Source organism: Falco cherrug, chromosome 15 (assembly GCF_023634085.1).
Source record: "Falco cherrug isolate bFalChe1 chromosome 15, bFalChe1.pri, whole genome shotgun sequence".
NCBI classification, from domain to species: domain Eukaryota; kingdom Metazoa; phylum Chordata; class Aves; order Falconiformes; family Falconidae; genus Falco; species Falco cherrug.
In genome coordinates, this window is record NC_073711.1 from 4,454,361 (window position 1) to 4,479,947 (window position 25,587).

Here is a 25,587-nt window from a genome sequence, read left to right on the forward strand (position 1 = left end):
CAAGGCTGGGGTCCTGGGGAGGGAAGAGGGCAAGAAACGCCTTCTGGTGGAGTAAAGAAACCTCTCTATTAGACGTTTGCTCTGAATAAGGTTACCGCTGGTTGCTATAAATAAATGCAACAGCCAATTCCTAAAAATTACTGTATTACCAAAAAAAGAAAAGCTTTTTTTCTCTCCATTATAGCCTTTTTAAACCTTTATTTACAACTTTTCTCTTGCAGTTGTTTACAATCCGAATTTTCCTCTAAAATCAGACTTACAAAGGAAAATTTAAATGTTTTACTGAAACTACCTGGTATCGTAGTGAACCATTTTTATGATGTAAGAAACAAGGAGCATGTTGGGGGGATATGGACAGCCAGCAGAAAGATCTCTGTTCTCTTCCTGCTGTGTTCAGAGAGAGTTTAGACCTGGGACTGTGGGGCTTCAGAAGGAATGACCTTCCCCAAGGAAATTCTTTCAGAAGTACCAATGAAAAACTTTCTTGCACATAAAAGTAGAGCACGTGTTTGCTTTAAAATCCATCAAAACCTAAGAAAAATTATCACATCCTGAAAACAGTTAAAGTCTTCTCTTTTTGTCCTGCTACCACACAGGCCTGTCACCACAGGGTTGTTTGTGGCACAGCTTTGAGTAAGTGCAACCATAAAGTCCCACGTATGGTATATCAGCAAGGAGTGGATACGTATGATCTTTTGTTGACCACAAACAACATGGGTACTGACCTAAGGTGAAAAAAAGCAACCCAGAAATGGTTACAAAACTTTCATAAGCTGGGAAAACACCAGGCAGGTAAGACTTCTCAAATTCCTCATCTTTCTAGTGTATCTTAAATACTAAAATTCAAGTCTGGGTTAAGCAGCTGGTTTAAGAAACAAGCTCTTTCTTCAATTCAAATAAAAGTATAATAATAAAAAAATATGAAGCAACTTATGTTTTCCAGCTATGGAAATCGTAGGGGGTTTTTTTATTATTATTTTTTCAGAAGTATCAGCCAAACATGGTAACTGTCGCTTACGCAAAGAAGTCCTGAAGCTCAACTGGTAACAGCACTGCTGCTCTCACTTCAGTCAGGTAAAGCTGCCACGGCTGAGGGTTTTTGGGGTGTTTGGGTGGGTTTTGGGTGTTTTTTTTGTTGGTTTGTTTGTTGTTGTATTTAAAAAAAAGAACACCTGAGGTTAATGTTTTCAACAATTCCATTTATATTGATATAGCTGGAATTTTGCTAGGATTTCCAGCCAAAGTATTAATAGGGGATAATCAAATCCACATTGCTTTAACTGACAATACCCTCCACGTAAAAATGAAATGATGAACTGAAAAATTTAGAGATATTCACTGTAGACTGTTTTTCATGAAATAAGCATTTTAGCCTCTGTGATAATTTTTTAATTACTACACATAAACAATCACTTTTTATTACTTGACTTACATTTTTTCATTTAATCTAAATGAAATCCCACAATGCTAGGCTGAAATGCAAAGCATTTGCTCAGTGACGAGAACAATAAATGAAATATACCATCACATTTCTGTTTTGCACCGGTCCCTGGTTCCACAAAGTGCTGTTCCTGAACATCTGGCTGCTCAGGGACCCATCCCAGGGTCACGCAGCTGAAAACCCTAGCAACAGCCCCTTCCCTAGTATATACAGCATGAAGCCAGGATCCTGGAGATCTTGATTCACAAACATGAAATGAAAGGTGTTAGTGACCCCAGCTGTGCACCTCCACAGGGGAGCAGTATGTATGAGCACCCTTCCCAGCTGACTTCATCAACTGGTTTGTGTTAAATCACTGCTCTGAATTATTCTGGTCTATTTTGCCTGCAGCAAATTGGGGGCAGCTTGAACAATTGCTCCACCGATAGATTAACACAGTGTTCAGCAGCCAAAGAAGATGTCTATTTGTAGACTCGAGCCCTACATGAACTGCTAGACCTTCCCTACACCACGGAGTTGCCCACCTCCACCTGCATCCACAGGCGATGCTGAACCACAGGCAGCCACCGACCGGGCGTCATTCCCTAGAACTTTGCCTTCAGGCCCAGAAGCATGGGAAAGATCACGCGCTCTTAACTAATGAAGTCACGTGCTGGAGGCAGCTGTCAGACAGAATGATGTTTTTGTCATTTGGAACACCCCACCTGGGGAAGCACAGACGTGACCCTTCAGACCCCCGCCGTCGCCAGCACGTGCCCGGTCCCCACGAGAGGGTTTGGCCGACACAGCCTGGCTGTCCAGGTAGAGGTCGACTGGGAGACCTGCCCTGGAGATGACGGACATGGCCCACCCTCCCATGGAAGCACGTATGCCGGCAGTAACACGCTCCGTATCACCAAGGAATAGCTATCGCTGTGCCCAGGCTAGGGCTTGTGCTGATCTGACCTTCAAGTACAGACTGGCCTATTTGTCTAGAGAACTAAATGGTTTCAAACAGTTAACGTTACTGATCTCCATAATTTCTATCCTGAAATGCAAAAAGGTTTTCAGTAATGGGTGGGAGAAAAAAAAAAAAACCAAACACAACCAACCAAACAGTGATGAAAACTATTGTTTCGGTACCAGTGAGACCTACACGTGCCATACATGCTATCTCGGGGAAGGCGAAGCGCATGATGCCCAGGTATTCCTGCACAGGGAAGCAGGCGGGAGGTCCCAGGTCATGGAACCCAGCAGAGACACTGGGACACAGCTCCCTGTGCCTCCAGCAGTTCTCACAGACTGGGAGCTTCTGGCGACAGAGACCTTTATTTTCTCTTTAAGCCACCTACAAATGCTTTCCCAGTGCCAAGGCAGCCTTCACTCGCCCAGATCACCGGCCTGAGGCTGACCGCAGAAGCACCAAGGCACGTCTTCAGCTTGTTACCAAAAGCAAGATGGTTATTCTGCGAAGTCCATTACAGGGCACAAAGTTTCAGCTGTCCCTCAGAATGGGACAACTGCATCTGTCACTGCATCTATTTGTAAACAATGCCAGTTTGCTGAAACAGGTCCTCCCATGGGATTTCATTCCACAAAGAATACCATTAACGGTTTCTGGCCCAATTTGCCTATGATGTAATGATTTCCAAGATTTTGAAAGGAACACTATATTTTGTTCAGAGCTGTTTCAGGCTCAGTTTCAAGAACTGTACAAAGCTCTTTTATTCACTTCTAAACCAGAGGACAAAAAAAAAGAGGGGGGAAGATAGCCTAAAAAGGCTTAATGGTTGATATTAACTTTCTAAAGCTGATCTAAATGAAAACTAAAGCAAACCACAAGGCAATAGACACCAAGGGCCTTAAAATTTACAGTTTTCCTGATCAGAGGCCATCTGCTCTTTCATTCATTCTAATTTTGAGAATTTCCATGTGCCACTGAATAATGTCAAAAGAACATTCCCTACCATGTTAAGACTTCAGATTTTAAGCGTTTTGCACCAAGTCACTCCAACCTTAATTTTGGGAAAACCTGTAATGAACAGAGAGCCAACAAGATATGTTCAGCTCAGAAACTTCTCAGGTTTACATTACAGAGAAGTGTCAACAGCATGACAGCCCAAGCTAAACCCTGTCCTGGGGCCAGGTTTTCCTGTCATAATAATAAGTCCTTGGTCCTGCTAGTCTTGTCCTGCATGGGACAACCCCATCCAAAACCAGCTTCTCTGTATTGGAAATGACTATGCCATACCTTCAGTCAAGCAGCCAAATTCTGGTGTTCTCTCTCCCTTTTTTTTTTTTTTTTTTTGGGGGGGGGGGGGGGGGCAGGGGGTGGAGGGTCTTGTGTGCTTTTTAATAAAAGGGTATTGGTAAGATTGGAGTCAAAAGCCTGGACATTAGGAAGTAGTTTCTTTACAGAGAAGGTGGTCAAACAGTGGAACAAGCTCCCTAGAGAGGCAGTTGACACCCCAAGCCTGTCCCTGTTTAAGAGGCATTTGGACAACACCCTTAAACAGTATGCTTTTACTTTTGGTCACTCCTGAATTGATCAGGCAGTCGGATGAGATGATCACTGCAGGTCCCTTTCAACTGAAATATTGTATTCTATTCTAAAAGCTAATTATCTTGGTTTCTTATAAACGTGAGGTTCACTGAGAATTTCATTCTTTGGAGATTACCTTTCAAAACAAAATGCTTTCACTGCTCCCATCATCTGACAAACCAGTAAGCATGCATTGAAGCACTCCACAAAAAAAGAAACTCAGCAAAACAGTGTATTTGGCCTCCTGATTGTAAGACGGGAGTTGTACCCTTTTTTCCATACCCAGAAGCAATAGCTACTGCCTCATTAAGAACTCTTCAGTGTTGCAGCAGCACCAGTTCCTGCCTCCCAGGAATAATTTCTGCTGGCTCATCCCCTTCACGCACCTCTTGTTCATACAGACACAAGTCTCTCCACCCAAAACACACTGGTTTCATGAGTTTTTGCTATGCCTCCTGGCAGGCTCCCAGGCAGCCTTGCTCCCTGTAACGTCTACACTCAACATGCAAGGTGCTGTTGATTGCATTCTTCCCTGGAAAGAAATGGTCACAAAACTTCCATTTCTTAGGTGCAAGGTGAGTTCCCAAGTCTCTGACTTCATGCTGACTAAGTTTCTACGCAGTGCTTCAAGAAGCATGTCATCCACTGAAGACCTTCTCCCGGAGAACCTACTGAAAGCAAACCCCTCAAGATGACAAAAAACCCCCATCCAACTCCCACCTGTATCAGAATTGCAAATTCTAGCAGTAACAATGCTTAAGTAACATAGTCCATGCCCAAAAGACGGCAAAATCCACAGGACTAACTGAAGGGTAGGGCGCAGTTCCAGGGTCTTGAAGCTAATATTCCACAGGCTCTGCAAGCCCAGGGTGACAGCGTGAGCACCGGTTTACACTCCTGTCACATTTTTTACACTCTTCCTGCAGCCCTGAGCACTAGAGACTCCTTTTGAAAAAGCAGAACTGAGATTGCAGAATAATTCTGCAACAGAGATGAGGTCCTGCTAAGTCCTGCATGCAGACATTGGGAAACCTGCGCCCCACTGCTGAGTGCTGCTGCAATCCAGCTAGCTACCAGAGCACTTCACCATGGCACACCAGAGCTATGGGAGCCACCCAGGCTGTCAGCAGGGACAGCTCTTGGAAGAGGCTAACCTGTGCTCACCAAGAAGACAGAGTGCACAATCAGCAGGATTTTCCTCATCTCAGTCTGCAAAGATCCCATTAGTGCAACCAAGGCAGTGCTGGTAGCCCTTTAAGAGGCAATTCCTAATATAATAGCGTGTGTGCAACAAAGAGGACAGACACCCAACAACCACCTACTTCCAAAGAAAATTCCTTTCAATGCCCATTGGCTTTAAGGAAGCATTTAAAGAAACTGACTGTTGTATCAAAATACAAAAGTGTATTTGACTGTGTTAGCTAGGGCTTCACAGCCAAGTGGCAAAAGCTGAAATTAAATTCTCAGCCAGGCCAGTCGCTTCCACTCAACTATTACGGGGTTACAGAAGACGATCCAACGTCCCTTCCCCCCATCTCTTCCAATCACCAGTTTTGTTAAGTGTAAAGACAAACACTGACTTCAAATACACGGCATTCAGCTTCTCCATGACTCAATTCCCCCTTTGCAAAAGCTTGTCTTATAATATTTTTATATCTAGTTCTTGCCAAGCTGGGGAGAGGAAAGGAAGGAAGATGCTTGAAGCACCAAAATGTCTTCAAAACAACACACACAGAAAATTGGTTCAATTCAGTGCAAGTTCAGAGCAGAATCTCATGCTGGGCCTTTATCCCAGTAAGCTCTTCACCCCTGTGTATCTGGGGAATACTGTTTGTAGATAGATCTTGAATAGCTTTCTTAGGTTGGTCACGTTATTTCAAAGTCTGCACCATTCAGACATAACTGGTTCCAATTAAGACTCACAAAGAGTATCCTGTTTGCAGAGACACTGGTGTTCATTTTCAAAGCCTCAGAGATACTATTGCAGCTTGTGATGCAGCAAAACTGTCTCTAAGATCCCCTGACTGGAAGGAGCCATGCCAAATTTCAGGCAGTTGCTTTGCAAACGTAACTTGAAGATGCAATGCTCGCTCTTTGTTTATAAATATACTTCCTGCAAAAAGATATTTTATTACTTAGTTATACAGGCTAAATTCTGCTCCCAGTGATACCCATCCATTTCCAAGAAATCAATGGTGATGTAACTGAGAAGGATTCTCTCTAGATATTGAGTACTGAGACACTCTGTTAAGTACTACCTGAAAGTATTTATACAGTACTTCCCAGCTCAGCTGCCGATGTAGAAAAGCAGATACAGTTGTTCTGCATGTTTACTTGCAGTTTTCGTAAAACTTCATTTGAAAAAGCAGCTTGCTAGTTGTACAGGATGGATGCAGTCACAGTTTCACTGCTTACACGACAGATGTTCACCGCCTTCTCTGCAAAACTTAAACTAAGTTACACAATACTGACACCTTTTTGATAATAAAAGGCCCATATTCAGATTCAGCTGAAGCAGAGGGCGCTCAGGGTCGGTCCATCATAGCTCCAGGGCAGTCTGTGCCCTGCTGCTTCCACCCCTGGCTTTGGTGGGCTGGGGGTGGGTGCGTGGGGCTGGCTCTGCCAGGTAGGACAGATGCAGCCAGGGTGCCCCAGTGCCTTCGGGAGCAAAGATGTCTTTCTGGGACCTCCCCCGCATGTGCGTGTTGCAAACCCACCATTGCATCCCTTCTTTATACAACCCTGAAAAAAGGGAGCATTCACACGAACTACAGAAGGAATTATAAATCTAGAAGCCCTAACAGTAACGCTTCACTTTCATACAAGTGTCTCAAAGCACAATACAAACATTTGCCAATTAAACCTCCCCATTCCCCTCACAGGCAGGTAAACATGCTCTGAGCTGAACCAATTATTCAAACTGAGTAATTTCTTTGATGAATGTACTCTCTTTTTCTGTTTGCAAACACCCTGTAAGTAGCTTATGATTTCCTCCAATATATTCATTTATTCAGAAGTTATCCTCCGAAACTTGCTACAAGTAACTTCTGGCCTCTGAACTAGCTGTTCACAAGCAGCTCCCTGTGCCCAATGGGTATTCTGAATTCAGGCTGTATCCGCGCGAAACTACCTGGGGTCACAAGTGCTTGCAACTGTTTGTTTTCTGACATGGGATAAACAAGCTTCTGTTAGTAAAACTCTTAATGCTGTGATTCCCAAGTGACTTACTGATTTAAAATTCACTCTTGACAGTGTACTTGCAGCGATAGCGTCAAAAAATGAATACAGAAGGGATGCAAATGCAACAGCTGTGAATTTAATGGTTTTCACTAAATATTTCTTCGAACCTAAATTACTGTGTCCTCTGTCTGGACCTTAGGAGTCACCCAGTTAAATTGCTAAGAGCTGGGAATGGACTGAAGCAGTGGAGAGCTTGTCACAACTGATGAAAGTAACCTGCAAACCTATTCCCCTCCCCGCTTAATTTACATTTGACAGCATTTTTCAGTAAATGGTCTTCAAGGATCTCCCCTCTTCAAACTTAGTCTACCTATCTACCTACCTTTCTTTCCACAACTCTTTCAACTCTTTCTCTGCAAACCACCAATGCAGCCACAGGCACCGCTTTACAAAACACATCTGACTTTCATCTCACAACACCCTTCAGCCCACCTGCTTCAAGCACCTCTTCCCACACGGTACGGTGCTGCTGCTCTGCAGGCTCCCAGCATCCAGTACGAGCTCCCACTACAAAAGCTTCATGACTCCTCACATAGCTTCGCTCTTCCAAGTGCAACAAGTAATGGGACGTGCCCCAGTTTTAACAAAACACTTCTCACTTTCCCTCTCTGTACAAAGCCACGGCTTTTCGGGCTGAGATGCCAAAAAGCAAAACACAAGACTATTTTTGCATCACTAAAGCCAGCGATGTTTCAAGTTAGGTGTGTATGTAAGGGCTGTGCTTAACCAGTGCTTAACGTACGAGGTAACATGAACAAGGATGCTGAGGCTTCAGCAAAGCTGCAAGACACCGTGAAAGAAACCCCTGGAGAGGGTCCCTCTCTGCCCCGCTGGGACGGGGCTGAGCCCTACAGCACACTCCTAGCCAACATATTTTCTTTGTGGGTGTTTTTCAATTACACCAAAACAAAAGCAATCTGTTCAAACTGTGCTCATGCCGAGATCCTGGCCACTTACTAAACCACTTGAGCTTTGGGATGCTTACATGACCTGGGAGGGGGAGAAGTGTGTGTACAGAGGGTGTGGGGCAGTTTTCCGCATGAAACCTTGTCCAGGCACTCAGTAATTAAACCTTGTAACAGCACAGCGAGGAAAGGAAGTATACTCCTACCGGCTACATTAAGGGAGCACCTCGCAGCACCGCAGCATCAGAAAATGGCCTGCAAAGTGCTTGTAAAGCCACCCAGTGTAGCAAACACGCAAATGAAAAGTGGAAAGGAGAAGTACGGGTAGTAAGTGCATGGTCAAAGCTTGGCTGCCAGGAAAGCCCCTGTGGTAACCCTATGCCAGGCAGCCTCTTGGTCATTATTATTTTAAAAACATTAACGGTATATGGATTTTAAGAATTAAGAACCACACTTCCAGGTAACTACATTTTGATAGGAAAAGTGACTTAAATTCACATGAGAGGTATGGACACATCATACCCTTGGGAAGAGCCACCGACACCTCCACCCAATCCCAAACAGCTACATTGGTATTTCTGTCATTGTTTTAAACATCATGGTTTGAAACAAAAAGGTTGTGCTCTAAGCTGCTGAATTTGGAGATACTCTTAGACTGCCAGAGCAATGGACACCCCAGAAGGAGCTAAAAGCAGAAAAAGTGATGGACACCAAAATGAGTGGAAGTTCCCAGAACTATCTCCATGATGCCACAGCATTTTCTTTTCTTTTTTTCTGTTTCTTCTAATGTAATGGGAAATGCTTCCCTGTGACTGATAAGAAATAATGAGAAAGTACCAGAGAAGGCATTCATATGCAAGAGGAAAACCCCAAAAAATCTTACCACTCCCTGTTTTGCTTTTTATTTACACAGCTGAAGGGCTCCACAAAGCTGAAAAGGATGTCTCATCATCAGCTATGCCTATCAGATATCCCACGTTCCACAGGACTGCATCCCTTGCCCTCATCCACACATAAAAGCATCTCTGTGAAATGAAGTGCAGATTTAAACCACTGCAGATAGACTGAAATAATTCTCCATATGGACTTTATTATTTCTAGTTCAGACCTTAAGCCTCAGGTTCACTTTTGTTCTCTAGGAGTCAAATGTAAACCAAAAGCTGCTTACTGGAGACACCAACATGGCAACTCCAGCAATGAAAGATTCATGACCTTAATTTGGATTAAAAATAGTCAAGACAAACTGTTTGAGTTTGCAACTTTAAGGCAATCCTGAAGCAGTGTCCAAGAACAGGTAAGAGACGCCAGCCCCTACTGCAAGCTACAGATGGAGACAAACAAGTCACTTGCTCTGACTTAATGAGTCCTTTGAGCGTGGCAACAAAGCCTGCCCATGCCCTTTCCTTCTTGCATCCCGAAAGTGATTTAAATGCTTTCTAACTGACAATCAAAATGGACAGTCACTGATCCCAACAGAACTGACAGGCAGTAATCCTTGGGCCTGCAGTAAGGCTCTGTAACCCGCGTTGCTGGATTTTTTGCAGGTTCAGGCTAAACACTTGTTGCTTCACTTAGTTGGCCACTCAACCCGAGCACAGAGCAAAAAGGTCTACGCTCTTCAGAGATCATCTTTTCCTGGTACTAAAGAATTCATGATGGGAAGCCTTACTGCAGTCTCCGCAGTGGCTTAACAAAAGGTTGTGATTCCACCGGTTCGGCTGGAGAAAGGCAAGGCCCAAAGCAATCCAGAGAACCCAAACCTGGGCTTGCTCACTGCAGCAACTCTTAGCGTTGCCTGGACACTTGAAACACTAATCTGACCAGGTTTGAACAAGACCCATATTTATATGGTGGGGAGCATGCTACTATTGTGCTCAAAGATGACAACTGCCACAGCCTGGCACAAGAATTTCACCCCTTCTCTCACCATGAAGACATGTTAAAAGTGAATCCATACTAGCCTAGGAAGGTACCAGGCTACCATGTATGCTTCACCTACACCTGAGAAATACCCCAGGTAAATCATGCTGTGGTACTGCATCAATGTGAATGTCTCTGATTTTACACATCATGTGTGTTGCCTTCTGCAGAAAAAGTTACAAAGCTCCCGTACACCCACATATCTGGAACCACACAGGGCGATGTCATCACTTCACACCAGCAGGAAGACACTGCTTTCTTCTGTTGACACAGCTTCAGGACATGCAGGTTGAACTGCCAGTTCTTCCACTGGCCTTGGACAGCTTAGCAGTCTCTTCACCTCGTCCTCCTACCTTTATCCTCTCTTCCTCACTTCTTGTGCCTCTCTAGTGTGCATGCATCTGGGCACAGGGTTTGCCTCCAACCCGCATACACAGTATCACACAGTGGTCTCTGCCTATGCTCTCAGCAGAGTGATGCACATCTGTCCACCAACCCCACCGTTTGCACCATCTTCAAATGGACCTGGAGCATCCCCATGCAGAGCGCTGAGGTCCATTTCACACAGCCTGCTCTGTTGCAGCAGGGGGGAGGCTGACAGGACTGCAAACCGCCAGCGCAGGAGCCTGAATCTGGCCACTCAAGCAAGAGTTTTGATCCCCAAGTACACCCAGGCTAAAAACCAGCGACCTGGGCAGAGCATTCACCTGTCACAGGGTTTGGCAGATGCAGGCTTGCTCTCATCATTATTCTTTCTTACCATGTAAACAATATCAAAGGAAACCTCTTCTTGCTTAGACTTCCACAATAAAAATTCTCTACCTAACAAGTCCTTGAGTTCACATTTTTTGGTCACCCTAAACTACTGAACTCCAGCTGATGCATTAAGACTGCTTTTAATAAACCACTTGGCATCTTGCCTATTAAGTTTTCAATGTTGTTTACATTAAAAAAAAAGAATCAAAGAAGGTTTGGAGGAAGAGAGGGAGGAAAAAAAAAGGAAAAAGGACTATCTTCCCTGCTCCTCATATTCTCTGCAGGTGTTGGTGCTCTCTCTGCTCTTCCATAGTTTATTCTCTGCTTGACATACTTACAGAAGATGTGCCATGACAAACACAACCAGCTGACCCCCCCCAGCCTAGCACCATTCCAAGCCACGCTAACTATGTTCACCAAGGAAACAGCCATGGCCCTTGCCCCACAACTGTCCCCGTGGGCAGACCAAGAGCTGGCTTTGCCTCGAGCCACACGTGTGCGGTTGTGCAGGAAGCCAGCAAGAAGGTGGGTGTACTGGGCCAACTGCAGCTCAGCTCTGCTCAGGCGCTGGCCCGTGCCCCACTAGACACATGCCAGCCAAGCCAACAACCACCACACAACTGTGGAAGAGATGAGGAAGCAGCAATATAATGCCAGTCATTGAAAATTAGGGACAGTTGCCATTTTCTAGCACCTTCCAGTCACCTTTTAGCACATTTTGCCTTTGCAATTGCTTAGTCTGCGAGCTGAGAAACTTGCTGTAGTAAATAACACTAAACCTCTGTGACAGAGAAGGATGAATCTCACATTTAGAAGGTCTAACTCGAGGCCACCCCAGGATTGCCAGGCAGAGCTGGGAGGTGAACCCCACTCCAAGAAGGAAAAATAAAGAACAGGGAGTCCTCTGGATGTCTCCAGCTCTGCTACTGGGGCTGAAGACAAAGACCTCTAGTCAGAAGAGCGTGGACTTCAGGCCTCCAAATGCCACAAGCAGATACAAAGACCAACACCACATGAGAAGATTTGCTATATTGATCTTCCTAAGGCATTACGGTACGTTTGGAAGGACACAGCTTCTGCCTCCAGGTAAGGAAAGGGCGAAGCCCAGGCTGCCACATGCCTTACACCCGGGAGGTGGATGCATTCCAGACTCTGCATCATCTCTCTAGGGCACTAGGGCAGGAAGGCATTCATATACCCATTTACTTCCTCAGGGACAATGTTTTGCCTTTTATTCTTTGCCAGGCCTTTTATTTACAGCTGACTAGCTTCATATATATAATATTCACCTGCTACGTTAGTGATCTTATCGTGCGTAATGGCATATCTACCTTGGGGGTATTCTGGATCTGGAGCAGTCAGAGGGGGGAAATGGAGCAGTTGCTGCATGCACTTATTTCCAGTTGCCAGCTAGACCCTGGCTTCAGAGCAGCAGGATGGGAAGACCAGGAGAGCAAATGTACAAATGCTATTCTTAAATAGGTCAGGGGAGAAATGACACCTATATGCAGAAAGCAAAACGAGATCCACACACTAAATGTGGTGTTTTCTCAGCTACCACAATGGTCTGGTATTTTTAAACTGCTAAAACAGGGACTCAGCACTTAATGCCTCATTGCTCAAAAAAATAATCTTCTGTTCCAGAGCAGAGCTCTACTACTCCTCTTTGCCTGACTCCATATTCCAACAGGAAAACAGTCCACCATCCTCTTACAACCCAAATAAAAAATAAAGGGGTTTGGGGAACTACTTACAATTCCTCTGCACTTGTCATAGCCTCCTGCAGAGTCTGCAGCCACCATGGCTAAGAAAAATGGGCCAGCACAGGATGAAACACCACCCCCAAAAGGTGGTGGCATCCAGGAGTAAGGGCACCCCAGCCTCAGTCACCGTAAGGCAGAGTGCTTGAGCCAGCAGGGACCGTTCCAGTTTTGGAAATGGCACTGTCCCCATGTTACAAATCCTAGTTAGAGCAACTGGTAGGTAAATCATAGTTTGGGGTTTCATTTGTTTCCTGCAGATTTTCACTAGGACAAACCACTTCTCCATACAAGCACAGATGCCTTGTCTGAAGAACCTGGGAGCACTTTTGCAAGTCACTGATGCAAAAGGACACAGATCTTTTAATATACACAGACAAGAGCCAAGCCACATCTGTTCCCAACACATCAGGGTGCCCCCATTCTCTGAAGGTCTCTGTCCAGAATGTGCGGAGCCAATCTGCACTTGCTCCTTTAAGAGGGAAGCGCCTCCCTTGCTCAGTAGGCATTTCTAAAGCAGCCTGAGGTCCTAATGCAAATCCCTACAAAAGTGCGAACTCCCAGAGCAGCAGCTGACACTAATGCAATCTTGTATAAGGTCAAAGAAAGCACCAAAAATAAGGAACCATCAAAAAAGCACAGAAACAAGTAAACAAACAAAAAAGCAAGGGAAGAGGAAACAGGACAACAACAGGACCTGAAATAGATTCCTTGTGCCAGGCACACATCAGATTTATGGCATAAAAGCTTTGCAAATAAACCTGTTCTTAAAACAGCTCATCAACATTTACCCTGCTGCTGGCTGAAGCCTACTACTGTTTGACACTCCCTACCTTCTATTTACAACTTCAGGCCTTAAAACTGAAAGGTATTAATTGAGCACACTACGAGGCACAAAATGACACCTGCATTGTTATATATTCTATAAGCAAAGCAGGCTGAGAACTGGGGAGGACAACAGAGAAGCAGTATCCCAAGACAGATGTCCAAGACAACCTTACCAGCTCCTCCTCCGCTTGTCTTTATCCTCCCGTCATTTCAAACAAGGGCCAAGGGTTTGGAGGGGCACAGCTCTCCCAGGCATGCACTCGCAGGTGGGTACTCAGGCACACGGCCTGGAGAGCTTGCGCCAGGGCACCGCGACAGCCAGCGAGGAGGCAGATCCAGCTGCACTGACCCAGCACTGTGCCTGAGCAAAGGCAGCTGATACACAGGCACCGTACCGAGGCAGAGACAGCTCATGACCAGCCAACTCCAAGAGCAGACAGAAGATGGTACGCCTCTGTGCTCGCTTCGCGTAGAGCTGCGGAGCCTTGCAGATCCCTTCTGGCAGCCTTGAGCAGGCTTGTGCCCCACTCCTGGTGCTGACAAATGCTGTAGAGCATTTCAGCGTGTACACAGACAGCAGCAAACTACTGCTCCTCGGCTCAGCTAGCAGCAACAGCCACCTCAAACTACAAGATGCCCATGTCTGCAGTGAGCGATGTAGGCATGTTCCTTCCCAGGCCCCATCCCAGGAGGGCCAGTAGAAGCTATGGGAAGATGCTGGGATACTAGGGAACTGGCAGCACACTGCCAGCCTCCAGGCTCACAATATGCACAGCTCCACCTCCCCACAAACCAGTGCCTGAAACTGGTCACCACCAGGGAACAGGAGCAGGGCTCTGCCTGCTGTTTCCTTGCAGACCATATCCACAGAATCATCAGAGTTGGAAGGGACCTCCGGAGATCATCTGTTCCAACCCCCTGCTAAAGCAGGTTCACCTAGAGCAGGCTGCACAGGATCACACCCAGGTGGGTTTTGAATACCTCCAGAGAAGACAGAGGCAGAGTCATGTGCTGAGGGTACAAGCATGGGACACCTGCCACAGACTTCACAAACTACCTCAGACAAGTTACTCACCGTCTTTGTGTGTCTGTTCTTGCAAACTCAGTTGTTTCTTGAGAAACTCAACCCTCTTTTCACTGCTGTTAACATAGATGGGAGGTTGCTTCCATTTTGCCAGACCTACCAGACTTTAAAGAACCTAGAAAGAGCCAGTTTAGTTTCAGAAACCTGACAGCAGTCATGTTGCTAGCCAGCCCTCGGTACATGCAACACAGTGTCAACAACCGGGATAATGAAGCAGAGAAAAAGGCCCACAAAATACCTCCCAGGAACTGAAAAAACAAGCACTGGAGGGGATATCAAACCTCTGGAAATGCTGGATTGCTAGGGGGAAAAAAAGTCAACAGAAGCAAGAATAAAGCCTGTACATTTATCTGTCCTTGAGGAGAAAAAGACAAGAAAAATGGAGGTGAAATGATTTTACTAAGCAGCAGAAAACTAGGAGAAATGAGCAAGACACTGTTGCCAGGGACAGTATCTAAAAAAAACCAACACAGAACAGCAGATACATCGTCTGATCTCAGACAAAATGAACCTGTCTAAAGGCACTATTGTTGAGGCAAAATCACAAAGCAGAGAAAAGAATAAATGCTTCAGTTACAGAGCTGTGCATCACCACGTCTATGTGTAACTCCAGAGATACTAGAGGCCCCCTAGTGAAGCAGGTAACAGCCCAAGCCACTCGCTGCTCTGGTTACAGGGGAGCCTGCGAGGCTCCTGCTCCAGCTCTAGAGAAATGCCTCCAAACGGCACGGTCTGACCTACCCAGTGAGTGTGGAAGACAGTGACAGACCCAAAGAGCGCATCTGCACCAAGTAAGAACGTGGTTAAAGGAACCCAGGCCGCATGGAGACAGACAGCCCGAAAATACAGACTTTGTGGTCCTGAGCACAGTACAGGAAGATATGTGAAAAGAAAAATGCTCATCTCAGAGCAACGGGGTAAACACATACAGGAAACAGAATACCTTTACGATGGTTTCTCCAAAGAGTTAAGCAACAAGAGTGAATGCAGTGACTGAGGATGCTCCTGTGAAAAGAAGGGTCTCTGCAGTACAACCTCAGCAGACGAACAGACTCTCAATAGTCAGGCTCCACAAAAGAAGCTGCCAGCCATTCTACAGCTATGTTTGCTGTTGTGCCATTAAATCAAAGACCAATTTGATTCCAGTTGGATTGTAGAGCCAGCTGCAATGGTAAGAGGCAATCTTAGACTGGAGAGATGCCACCACACATTGAAAATGTAGAATACAAAAAAATGTTCTGAGGTCAGTGGGCAAATACAAGCTGTTGATAAAAAAAATATCTCACAAAACCAGAGGCAGTATCACTTTAGCGTGACAGAAGCTGACAGAACCATCCACTGCTTGGCAGGAAGGTGATGTAAATGTGAAATAAACGTATTTGATAAAGAAATATCAGCATTTTCATAGAAACTTATGTCCCTAGAAGGCCTCAGAAGACAAGATGCTTTGATTAAAAAACAAGAAAGAAAAAAATAAAAGACCACAGAACACACTAAACCAATTAAAAGCCACACTAACTAACAGGTCACAAAGACAAACTGATCTAAGAATCATCACTGAGTCAGCCTGTTCCTAGTGAGGTTAACTCCTTGTCCTGCATTTACCCAGAGGCCTCTAAAGACAGTCTTAGAGCAAAAGACATGATGAGCACCTTACAGTGTACCGGGCTGGAGAAGCTCTGCAGACTCTGCACCACCACTCAAGTCTGTGAGCATCTGAGGCCATCAGCACACACTGCAGCGACAGGCGGTGGTAAGGGATGGAGAACCTCCATCCTGGGGCTCAAGGGTCCTCAGCGGCAGAGGGTGGGGTCAGGGCCACCTCAGGGAGCACAACCAGACATGGGTCCCACCCCAGCTGGAAGGGCAGCTCATCAGCCTGCTGTCTCCACCAGCGGGGCAAGGCTGGAGGCAGTCAGAGCCAGGAGCTGGGAACACAGGTAGCACAGCCCTGGCTGCCTGCTGCTGGGCTAGAGACCTGCATCAGTCCTTATCTCCTGAGCCGCTCAAAGAAGCCGGTACACCAGAAGTTGCTCTGCCACTAGCATGATTTTGTCAGCTCCTCCCTAATTTACAGCCTTAAGCAGATGCCTGCTTTTCCCTGCCCAGTCCTGAGGTACCAAAGTCCTACACAGCAGCTCAGAGCAACACTAAGATGCCTCAGAAGCAAACCCATGAACAGCAAGTTGGGAAGCCAGCGAACCCATCCCGTCTACCAGGTGACGCCTAACAGGTCACAAAGCACATTTACTCAGACAGAAAAGAAGCCACCAGCTACACCCCCTGGAATGTGACTGTTCCATCCACACCTTACTAATCACCAGCACTGTCTGGGTCACAAGCCAGGAGAAAGGACCACGACAACAACCTGGTGGAGTACATCCAAGAGATAATTGCCCATGTTCTGCAGAAAGCATCAGCATACAGCGCTTCCTGGTTGATCACTAGTGGCAGCAAAGACATGCAGGAAGGGAAGCTACAGAATGAAATGTGTGTGCCTCAGCAGAAGAAAAGACAGTAGTTTAACACATCAAATTATTACCGAACTAATGGGAGACTCCAACTGATTTCAGAGTGCAGCAGACAGTAATGCAATGCTGGCTCCTTGATGAACCGGACGACAAGAAAAAAAATACTACCTTCTCTTTGCAAGACTACATGTCACGATATACCAGCCAGCCACGTCCTCAGAACTTCTGTTGATAGCATGTACCCTTGCCAGCACTCATTAGAGTGCCACCGTCCCGGGTGAATCGAGTTACAGCAACAAAAAAATACCTGCTTATGCCCCAACCTTTTCTAGCATTGCTTGGCAGCCCAGAGATCCACTCCACCAGTGAGACACACAGACCTGGGCTAGGAGAAAGCTACAGTGGAAAACTAGCCAAAGACCTACTAGTGTAAAGGTTCAAACACCCCACCACCCCCCAAGCCTTGTAAATTTTGGAGTGAAACCTAAGCGATGCCTCTGTGAAAAGGCAGTGACCACCTGGTCCTGTTTGTTTAGTCTTTATACCTGAACAAAAGCATCCACCCACTTTTAAGAGGTGAAGGTTCTTTTGCAAAACCAATGATTTCTTCCAGCTCAAACAGCTCTTACTTGTCATCAGAAACCAAATAAGACAATAAAACCTTGGTGTACCAGAGAAGAGAAAATATTTATCTTGCATTAAGTAAACTCTTCCCAAGGTGCAGGCACAACTGTGAACATGAAGAAATGGTAAGAAGAAACGAAGATGGTAGAACCTGTTTGCAGCTACACACCTCAAAGCCAGAAGGGATACGAAACTGGATCTCCTCTCTTCAGGAGTAAAAAAAAATGTCACAAAGAACCACAAATTATTTATTAAAGAGAGTATGATACCACAGGGAAACAAAACAAAACCTAAAATAATCTAGATGCAGACATTTCTATCAAGAGAAACCAAATAACAGTACAGGGAAGACAGCTCTTTCCTCTATTATCTTTAATGCAATTCTGCTTATCAGCATCATCATTACAGCTAAAAGTGCAAAGACTTTAACACATTTAGAGTCTTATTCAATTCCCACTGAAGTCACCGAATAGACTCCAGTAATGCTGTATCAGGTTTCTATGGGCCCTTCCAATCTGAGGAGCTAAACACTCCTTTAAGAACTGAATGAATTCAGCTTCCTTCCCTTTGTGAGGAAAATGCCCTGGCCGCCTGCCCTTTCTGACTCAGACACACTTGGCCCAGTCCTGCAAAGGACTAAGTTCCCTCTGCTCCCACCAAAGTCAAGGGCATCTCTAAGGCTCAGCATGCCAAAACCCAGGCTGCCAGCCACACCGGGGCCAAACGCCAAGGCGCCAGCTAGTAAATGCACAAACCCTGAGAAGAAAGAAGTGTGAAGGCAAAGCCCATGGCACGGAGCAGGCGGTCCTGTATCATTTTCTGCGCATGCCAGGCTCATGCAAGTCCTGCTGTACCAGTGGGCATGCTTCTCCATTTCACCCTGGGACCTGCGAGTCTAATCTGAGCTGACGCAGAATGGTGCACACACTTGAATGAGCCTCCGCTGAAAAATGTGGGCCATCACATCTTGGTTTATTACTATTTCATTATTTTCAGATTCAGTTCGGACCACAGCAGCTCCTAAATAAATGCAACACTTTACAGATGTTGTTCCTGTATTACTTTGTGCTGTAAAATATTTTTCTTCTATTCTCTACAAAATATTTATACAGAATGGTAACATTTGTGCATCCAAAGAGCCATTTATCTCAGTTTTACAAAGCCCTTCACCAGCTACAATTAATTAAACCCCTTGATAGCATAAAACTAAGTTTCTGTAACACCCATCCCTAACTCTGATAATCTCAAAGCACTTCTGGAGTGATCAGTGAATCCTTATTAGACAAATCACACACTTGTCTGTAGAGCCAGGGACAGAATCCTGGGCTTTCCACTGCCAGAAGTCTCCAAGTAATGGGAAATGAGAAAAAGCGGTAAAGCCAGACGCTGCAGACTGCAAACCACACAGCCTGGGCCGGACCAGGCTCACCCTTGGCACCAGAAGCTGGGCAGAGCTTACCTGAGCGAGCCAGAAGATGGGCATCAACCTGCAAAGAGCTTACAAATTAGGAAATCAATGCCCAGAGATTAAATTACCACTCCAAATTGTCCTAATAAATCTACGAATGTAAAAATGAGATAAATTAACAAACAGGTCACCAACTGTCCCTGATACACACCCCAAGAGCCCGAACTCCTCCTCCTGCTGTCTAACATTTACCACCAGCAGTTGTAAGCTCTCCAGCCCAGGAATGCAACCGGAGTTCCCACATTCTGCCCCTTGTACACACAGCATGTAATGTATCAAATCTACATTCTGAATTAAATTGTACAAAGCATCTCCTGTACTCCGGGGAATAGCAAACACTGCCAGCTGAAGACAATGACAGCAAAATCATCTTTTGCCCCAGCGCACTGCCACACTTGTTAGTTATCCACCATCCAGAACAGTCCAGTCCAGACAAAGGTCTACGGAAAGTCAGCTTTATTATCCCTGAGACATCAGGTGGTTTGCTGCACTCCTACCTGCCACACAGCTGTCCCGTCCTTGTAAAGCTGCATACCCTCTGCTACGTCTGCCCCGATATTCTGACATTCAACCACTTGCCTACAGCTACGGCGGCAGGTGTACCTGGTCACATCACTTACTGAATTCTCTTCTGCTCGATGCACTGACCACATGCCCTCTGCATGTCTGCAGCCTCTGGTTCCCTTCAGCTACATCACTTAGTGGCTGACTTCTTTCAAATAATTGATTAATGCTGCTATTGACATGCCCATAATTTCTGCTGTTCTCATGAGGAGCTAAGGTCTTTTAAAAATATGGCCTTTGATATCCAAATCAAATCCAAATATCAAAAGGGCTTTCTCCCATCCTGCCTCCTTGTGCAGGAGTGCAGGAGGAAGTGCCAGGAATCTGATGTTCTCTTCTTCTCTGCTCTGTAACTGACTAATCACGGGGACTCTGGCCAATTGCATAATTACAATGTGCCTCAACTCCCTCATTTCTCAGCGGCTACAATTACGCTGTAACAAATCCCTGGTGACCTGGGACTGATCCTGTACTTTGGATTCTGCCTCCCTGCAGGCACTTCACATTTTTGACAGGCACAGGCCATGCTCCTGGGAGAGCCAAGGTCTCCGACTGGAGCTTGTCATGGATTTTTCAGCAACTTACATGTCAGTGGCTTGAAAAAAAAGAATCTTTTCATGGGAATATACCACTGCTCTGGAAGGCTTCATCAAAAGGATGTGTCTCTGGATGAAACTGAGAGCGGATGAGCATTTCCATTCTCTTATAAAGCAGCTGAAGAAAATGCAGACCTGGGACTGTTAACAGGAGAGGGAAACCTGGGTTCAATACAGGCATCAGCCTGGCAGGTATCCTGGCAGGGGATCCGGATTCCCCAGGAACAGTTTTTCCACTCCTTTGTGAAAACTTCTTAATAGCGCTCCTTTCACTCCCACTCTTTTCTAAAAAGCTTTAGAAGATTTAAGTGCCAGGGAGATACGGAAGAGAAAACCCTTTCCCACCTGGCCCTTCGACAGGGATAGAGCTGAGGTTCCACACACCTGCAAGTGGTGCTGTGTACACACAGCAACCTGTGTGTCACCGGCTCAGCTCCCAGGAGTCCAGGGATGTTAGAATCGCCACCCAACCTCCCTCCAACAAAGAACCAGCCTGCTAGCCACCTCCCAGGGATTCTGTGCAGATTAATGATTAGTTAATGGCTGGAGAGTGCTTGGAAAAGGTAGAAAGGAAGGTACTGCTGTCATTTCCCATGACTGTCACAGCGCTCTGACACATGCCACAGGCAACTTGGATCTGTCCTTCCTATGAAGCTGTGATGCTGGACTCCACATTCATCAGTTCTTCCAAGCACAACATGTAAGTTACAACAAGCAAACTACAATCTTGGCCTAGAACCTTTTAAGAGAGCTCTGGAGATGGGCACAGCGCCACACGTTCTTAACATGCAAATGTAGCCCGTGAGACATCACTGTCCCATGAGACTATCTGAAAAAGCCCTTCTGCCAAAAGCTACTGCGCATCCGGAAAAGCTGGCGGAAAGGAAGATTTGTCCGTACTGAACTACTGTACGTAGCAGCTGCTGACTCAGCCTGAAGCACCACTGAAGGGATTTGGGCTAATTTTCCAACCCCACAGTGACAAAGGCTGATGCACACATTCTTGCAACTTGGCTCCAAGGACGCTAAGTCCCAGCAGAGGGGAGGAGAGGACCACCAGGACTTGGATCTACTGGAACTCACCAGCCTTCCCTTCAGCTTCTTCACCCAAACTGACAACATGGAAGGCACTGGCCAAACTCTCCTTAGAAAATTATTTATTACAACACAAATTTTAATGCCAACACATCTAAAGCAGGCCTAACTCTTCCAGCAGCCAGTATTACTTAATTTGACAATCCAACTGCACAAAATGGATTGAAGCAAAGGCTGGAATTTGCACAAGCATGTTTATGCTGGGTGTCCACACGACTCAAAGCAGGTGATTTATAACTAAATCAGTTAAGCCACTGTCACTTTTCTGACAAGCCCAGAACTTTCTCCTCCCGGACTGACAGGACGGATTACCTTCATCTCTTTGTAAGTCAAAAGACCAAAGAAATATCTATTCTGCAGCCAAAGTTGTGCTTGACATTCTTAAAGATGCACTCAACTTTGCTCTTCCAGCAGGCACACCAGCACAGGTCACAGCCCCCTCCCAGCACAAGGGCCTTGGTGAGAGCCTGGCCCATGCCAGCTTCCATGGAGAAGCTCGAGGGGAGCACCTCTGCAGCATCACCTTATGCCCTGGAAGAGAACACTGCAGTTCTGGCCCCCCAGGAATTACATACCTCTACTCTTTACCTATCTATCCTCAGTAAAAAAAAAAAAAAAATCTGCTTTGATAACTTGCTGGCAATGGCTGTCAAAAATCCAATTTATGTGCATGTGAGTGCTGTATGTGCGCACATCAGAAATTACTTTTATCACTCAGCTTTCTCACTAATCTCCTTTTTACCAAACTCTGTGGATATAGGGTAACCTGATATTAAAAGAACTCTGCTAGATTATCAGTGCAGGCAGTGTCCAACACCTCCATTTCTGGGTGTGCAATCACCTGCAATTTCAGATAATGCACCTTCCCCAAGGCTTTGACAAAATACACGTTTGTGTTGCAGAACACCAAGAGACAGAAAGGCAATAAATTCTCCTCCCCATCCCTCCTTCCAAGAGATAAACAACTTGGCAACTTGAGTGATAAAGGACCAATATAATTATATGTCATTAAGCTGCAACTAACACTGGTAGAAAATGGATAAGGGCCTGCTGATTAGAAATGCTATCAAGGAACATCTAAGATGTGGCATTAAGACACACTGAAAACAGAATACATTTCATGCTTCTCCTAGAAATACTTAACTCTACTTCAAGCTGTCACCTCTTGTTTTACGTGGCATGAGCACTTTATGCCATGAACAATTCTTTCTTCCATCAAAGGTTTTATGAAGGAGAGAACAAACAGCATCTACTAACAAAAGAGCGCCTCCACATTCTCTCTGGCAAAACGAAGCCCGTCTCAATCTTCTTTCAGAAAGAAATGCCAGCCTGATCAGAAAACAGTACCAGACCCCACCGCACATCCCAACTCTCCTCATCCAAGGGCTCCACCTGAATCCGTACCACTCCTGCATTTACTTCTTGGACTTTCTTGAAAGAAAATTCCTGTGCTGAAAATCTCATCCATAAGTTCCTTGCCAATCATGACCAAAACTTCATTCATTTACTTTCCAAGAATATTATGAGAATCAGTAATGCAGCAGAGAAATCACTGCCCGTTTCAGGTGCAGGCAGAAGGCAGTGCTCAGCTCCCATGAGAATCCAGCTCTGATTGCATGAGTCTCACCGTCCACGTGGAGAGCAAATACTTCTACTCATCTGCCAAGCGGCAGGTGCTTAGACTTATCAAGCACATATTCCTGCACATTCCCTTCAGGGTCCAGACAAAGTATCTTCAATATCAAGAACCCACCTATATAACACCAAGAGAGCTACTGGTACCTCTACAGCCCATTCGGGTCCCGGCCTCTCCCCAGAGATCACCACAAGGGGGGTTAAACAGTGGTTCTGGTATTTGCAATGGAAAAATTGTGGGCTGCTGCAGGATGTGGGACTGCATTCCTTTAAGTCTGAAACAGGTTTCATATCAGATCATACAAATCTCTGATGACTTGTGAGCTGAAGAGGGAAGTTTCTCTGCCCCTTCGACCGGTTCCACTGATTTCTATGACAGGGGAGTTTGACAAACAAAAGCATTAGCCCAGTTCTAACCTGACCTGTCTTCTGATCCCACACAAACATTTCTATGTGGCCAGTATATGACTGGCCACCAAGGCAGAATCTGTGCCAGTCTTCTAGGTTTGCACCATTCTCAGCTCAGCGAAGTTTCACAACAGCTGAAAGCTGAAGCCTTTATCAGAGGTGAGTGTTCAGCGTTACTGATGGAACTCAGTCATGATTATCCAGGTAGATGTTATACTCTTAGCAATTACCATCAACACTAACATAACTTGCTGCTGCGAACTCCAGGAGTACCTTGATCTGACTGACACTCAGGGGGCATTCCATCATAAGGTGCAACATACGATCCCAGTCTGACAAGCTGATGCTGCAGACTGTGTAAATGGAGGTGAATCACTTCCTAGGCCTTTGCAGGTGGCTTGTTTGCCCTCAAAGAAAAAAGTTTCCATTCTTCTAAAGGCCACTTGGACAGCACCACCATACATTCTTTTCCCTGTCTATAAAGAAGCACCTTTAGGGTAAAAGCCATTTTCCGACTGGCCTACGCCTGCAGCCACCTGCAAGATGCCTGTCCCAAGAACTCTGTGAGAGGAAACCTTGTGAGAGGAGAAGGACTTAGAAAGAGAGCTATAGAAAGGATGAATGTGTGCTGGAAAAGAGCAGAAATCTTGAGATCATGTTGCTATTGCAAATGCTAATTAGGTGTCACATCAAGATGAGAACTGATGCAGTTGTGAAATACAACTATTTTATAAAACTCAATTTTGTAAATTAAATGAAAACTTGAGGTCAGACCACATAACTGGAAGTAGGATTTGGCCTAATGCCATCACAGAATCATAGAATGGTTTGGGTTGGAAGGGACCTGAAAGCCCATGTAGTTGCACCCCCCTGCCACAGGCAGGGACACCTTCCACCAGACCAGGTTGCCCAGAGCCCCGTCCAGCCTGGCCTTGGGCACTGCCAGGGATGGGGCACCCACAGCTGCTCTGGGCAGCCTGGGCCGGTGTCTCACCACCCTCACGGTGAGGAATTTCTTCCTAATAGCTCATCTAAATCTCCCCTCTTTCAGTTTAAAGCCGTTGCCCCTTGTCCTATCACTACTTGCCCTTGTGAAAGCTCCCTCCAGCTTTCCTGCAGCCCCCGTCAGGCACTGGCAGGCTGTGCAGGGTCTCCCTGGAGCCTTCTCCTCTCCAGGCTGAACCACCCCAACTCTCCCAGCCTGTCTGCACAGCAGAGCTGCTCCAGCCTCTGAGCATCTTCATGGCCCCTCCGGCCTCCCTCCGACAGGTCCGTGTCCTTCCTGTGCTGGGCCCCAGAGCTGCACGCAGCGCTGCAGGGGGCTCAGGAGAGCAGAGAGGCACAATCACCTGCCTCGACCTGCTGGCCACGCTGCTTTTGGTGCAGCCCAGGATACCGTTGGCTGGCTGGGCTGACAGCGCACATCGCTGGGTCATGTTGAGCTTCTCATCAACCAACACCCCCAACCAAGTCCTTCTCCTCAGGGCTGCTCTCCATCCGTTCTCCACCCAGCCTGTACCTGTGCTTGGGATTGCCCCAACCCACGTGCAGGACCTTGCACTTGGCCTTGCTGAACTTTGTGAGGTTCGCACAGGCCCACTGCTCAAGCCTGTCGTGGTCCCTCTTGATGGCACCCCTGCCCTCCAGCACAGTCAATGATCCAACACAGTTTGGTGTTGCAGCAAACTTGCCGAGGGTGCACTCAGTCCCACTGTCCGTGTCACCAACAACGATGTTAAACATCACTGGTCCCAGTTCCAACCCCTGAGGAACGCCACTCGTCACTGATCTCCACTTGGACATTGAGCACAACTCTTTGGGTGTGAACATCCATCAAATCCATGTCTCTCCAGTTTAGAGACAAGGATGTTGTGTGGGACAGTGTCAAATACTTTGCACAAGTCCACGTAGATGATGTCAGTTGCTCCTCCCTTATCCACAAAACAGTCACCCAGTTGTAGAAGGCCACCACATCTGTCAGGCACAGTTTACCCTTAGTGAAACCATGCTGGCTGTCAGCAATCACCTCCTTGCTTTACATGCGCCTTAGCACTGTTTCCAGGAGGATCTGCTCCATGACCTTGCTGGGCAGAGATGAGACTGACTGGCCTTTTCATAACGACTGGCCTCTGGGACAGCAGGTGTGTCATGAAACCCCTAGTGAGATAGTTAATGCAGGCTAAGAGAACAGTACTGACAGATTACTTTTGGCTCAAAGCAATCTCACCACTGAGCTCTGACAGAGGTTTGAAAATCCCTTCAGATCCCAGA

At 46.2% G+C, this 25,587-nt stretch overlaps 1 protein-coding gene across 4 annotated transcripts in view; it reads right to left on the reverse strand.

Moving 5' to 3' along the window:
- Window positions 1–25,587, reverse strand: part of PAK3 (p21 (RAC1) activated kinase 3) — a 198,879-nt gene that overhangs the window by 38,306 nt on the left and 134,986 nt on the right. The gene's annotated exons all lie outside the window — the stretch shown is intronic.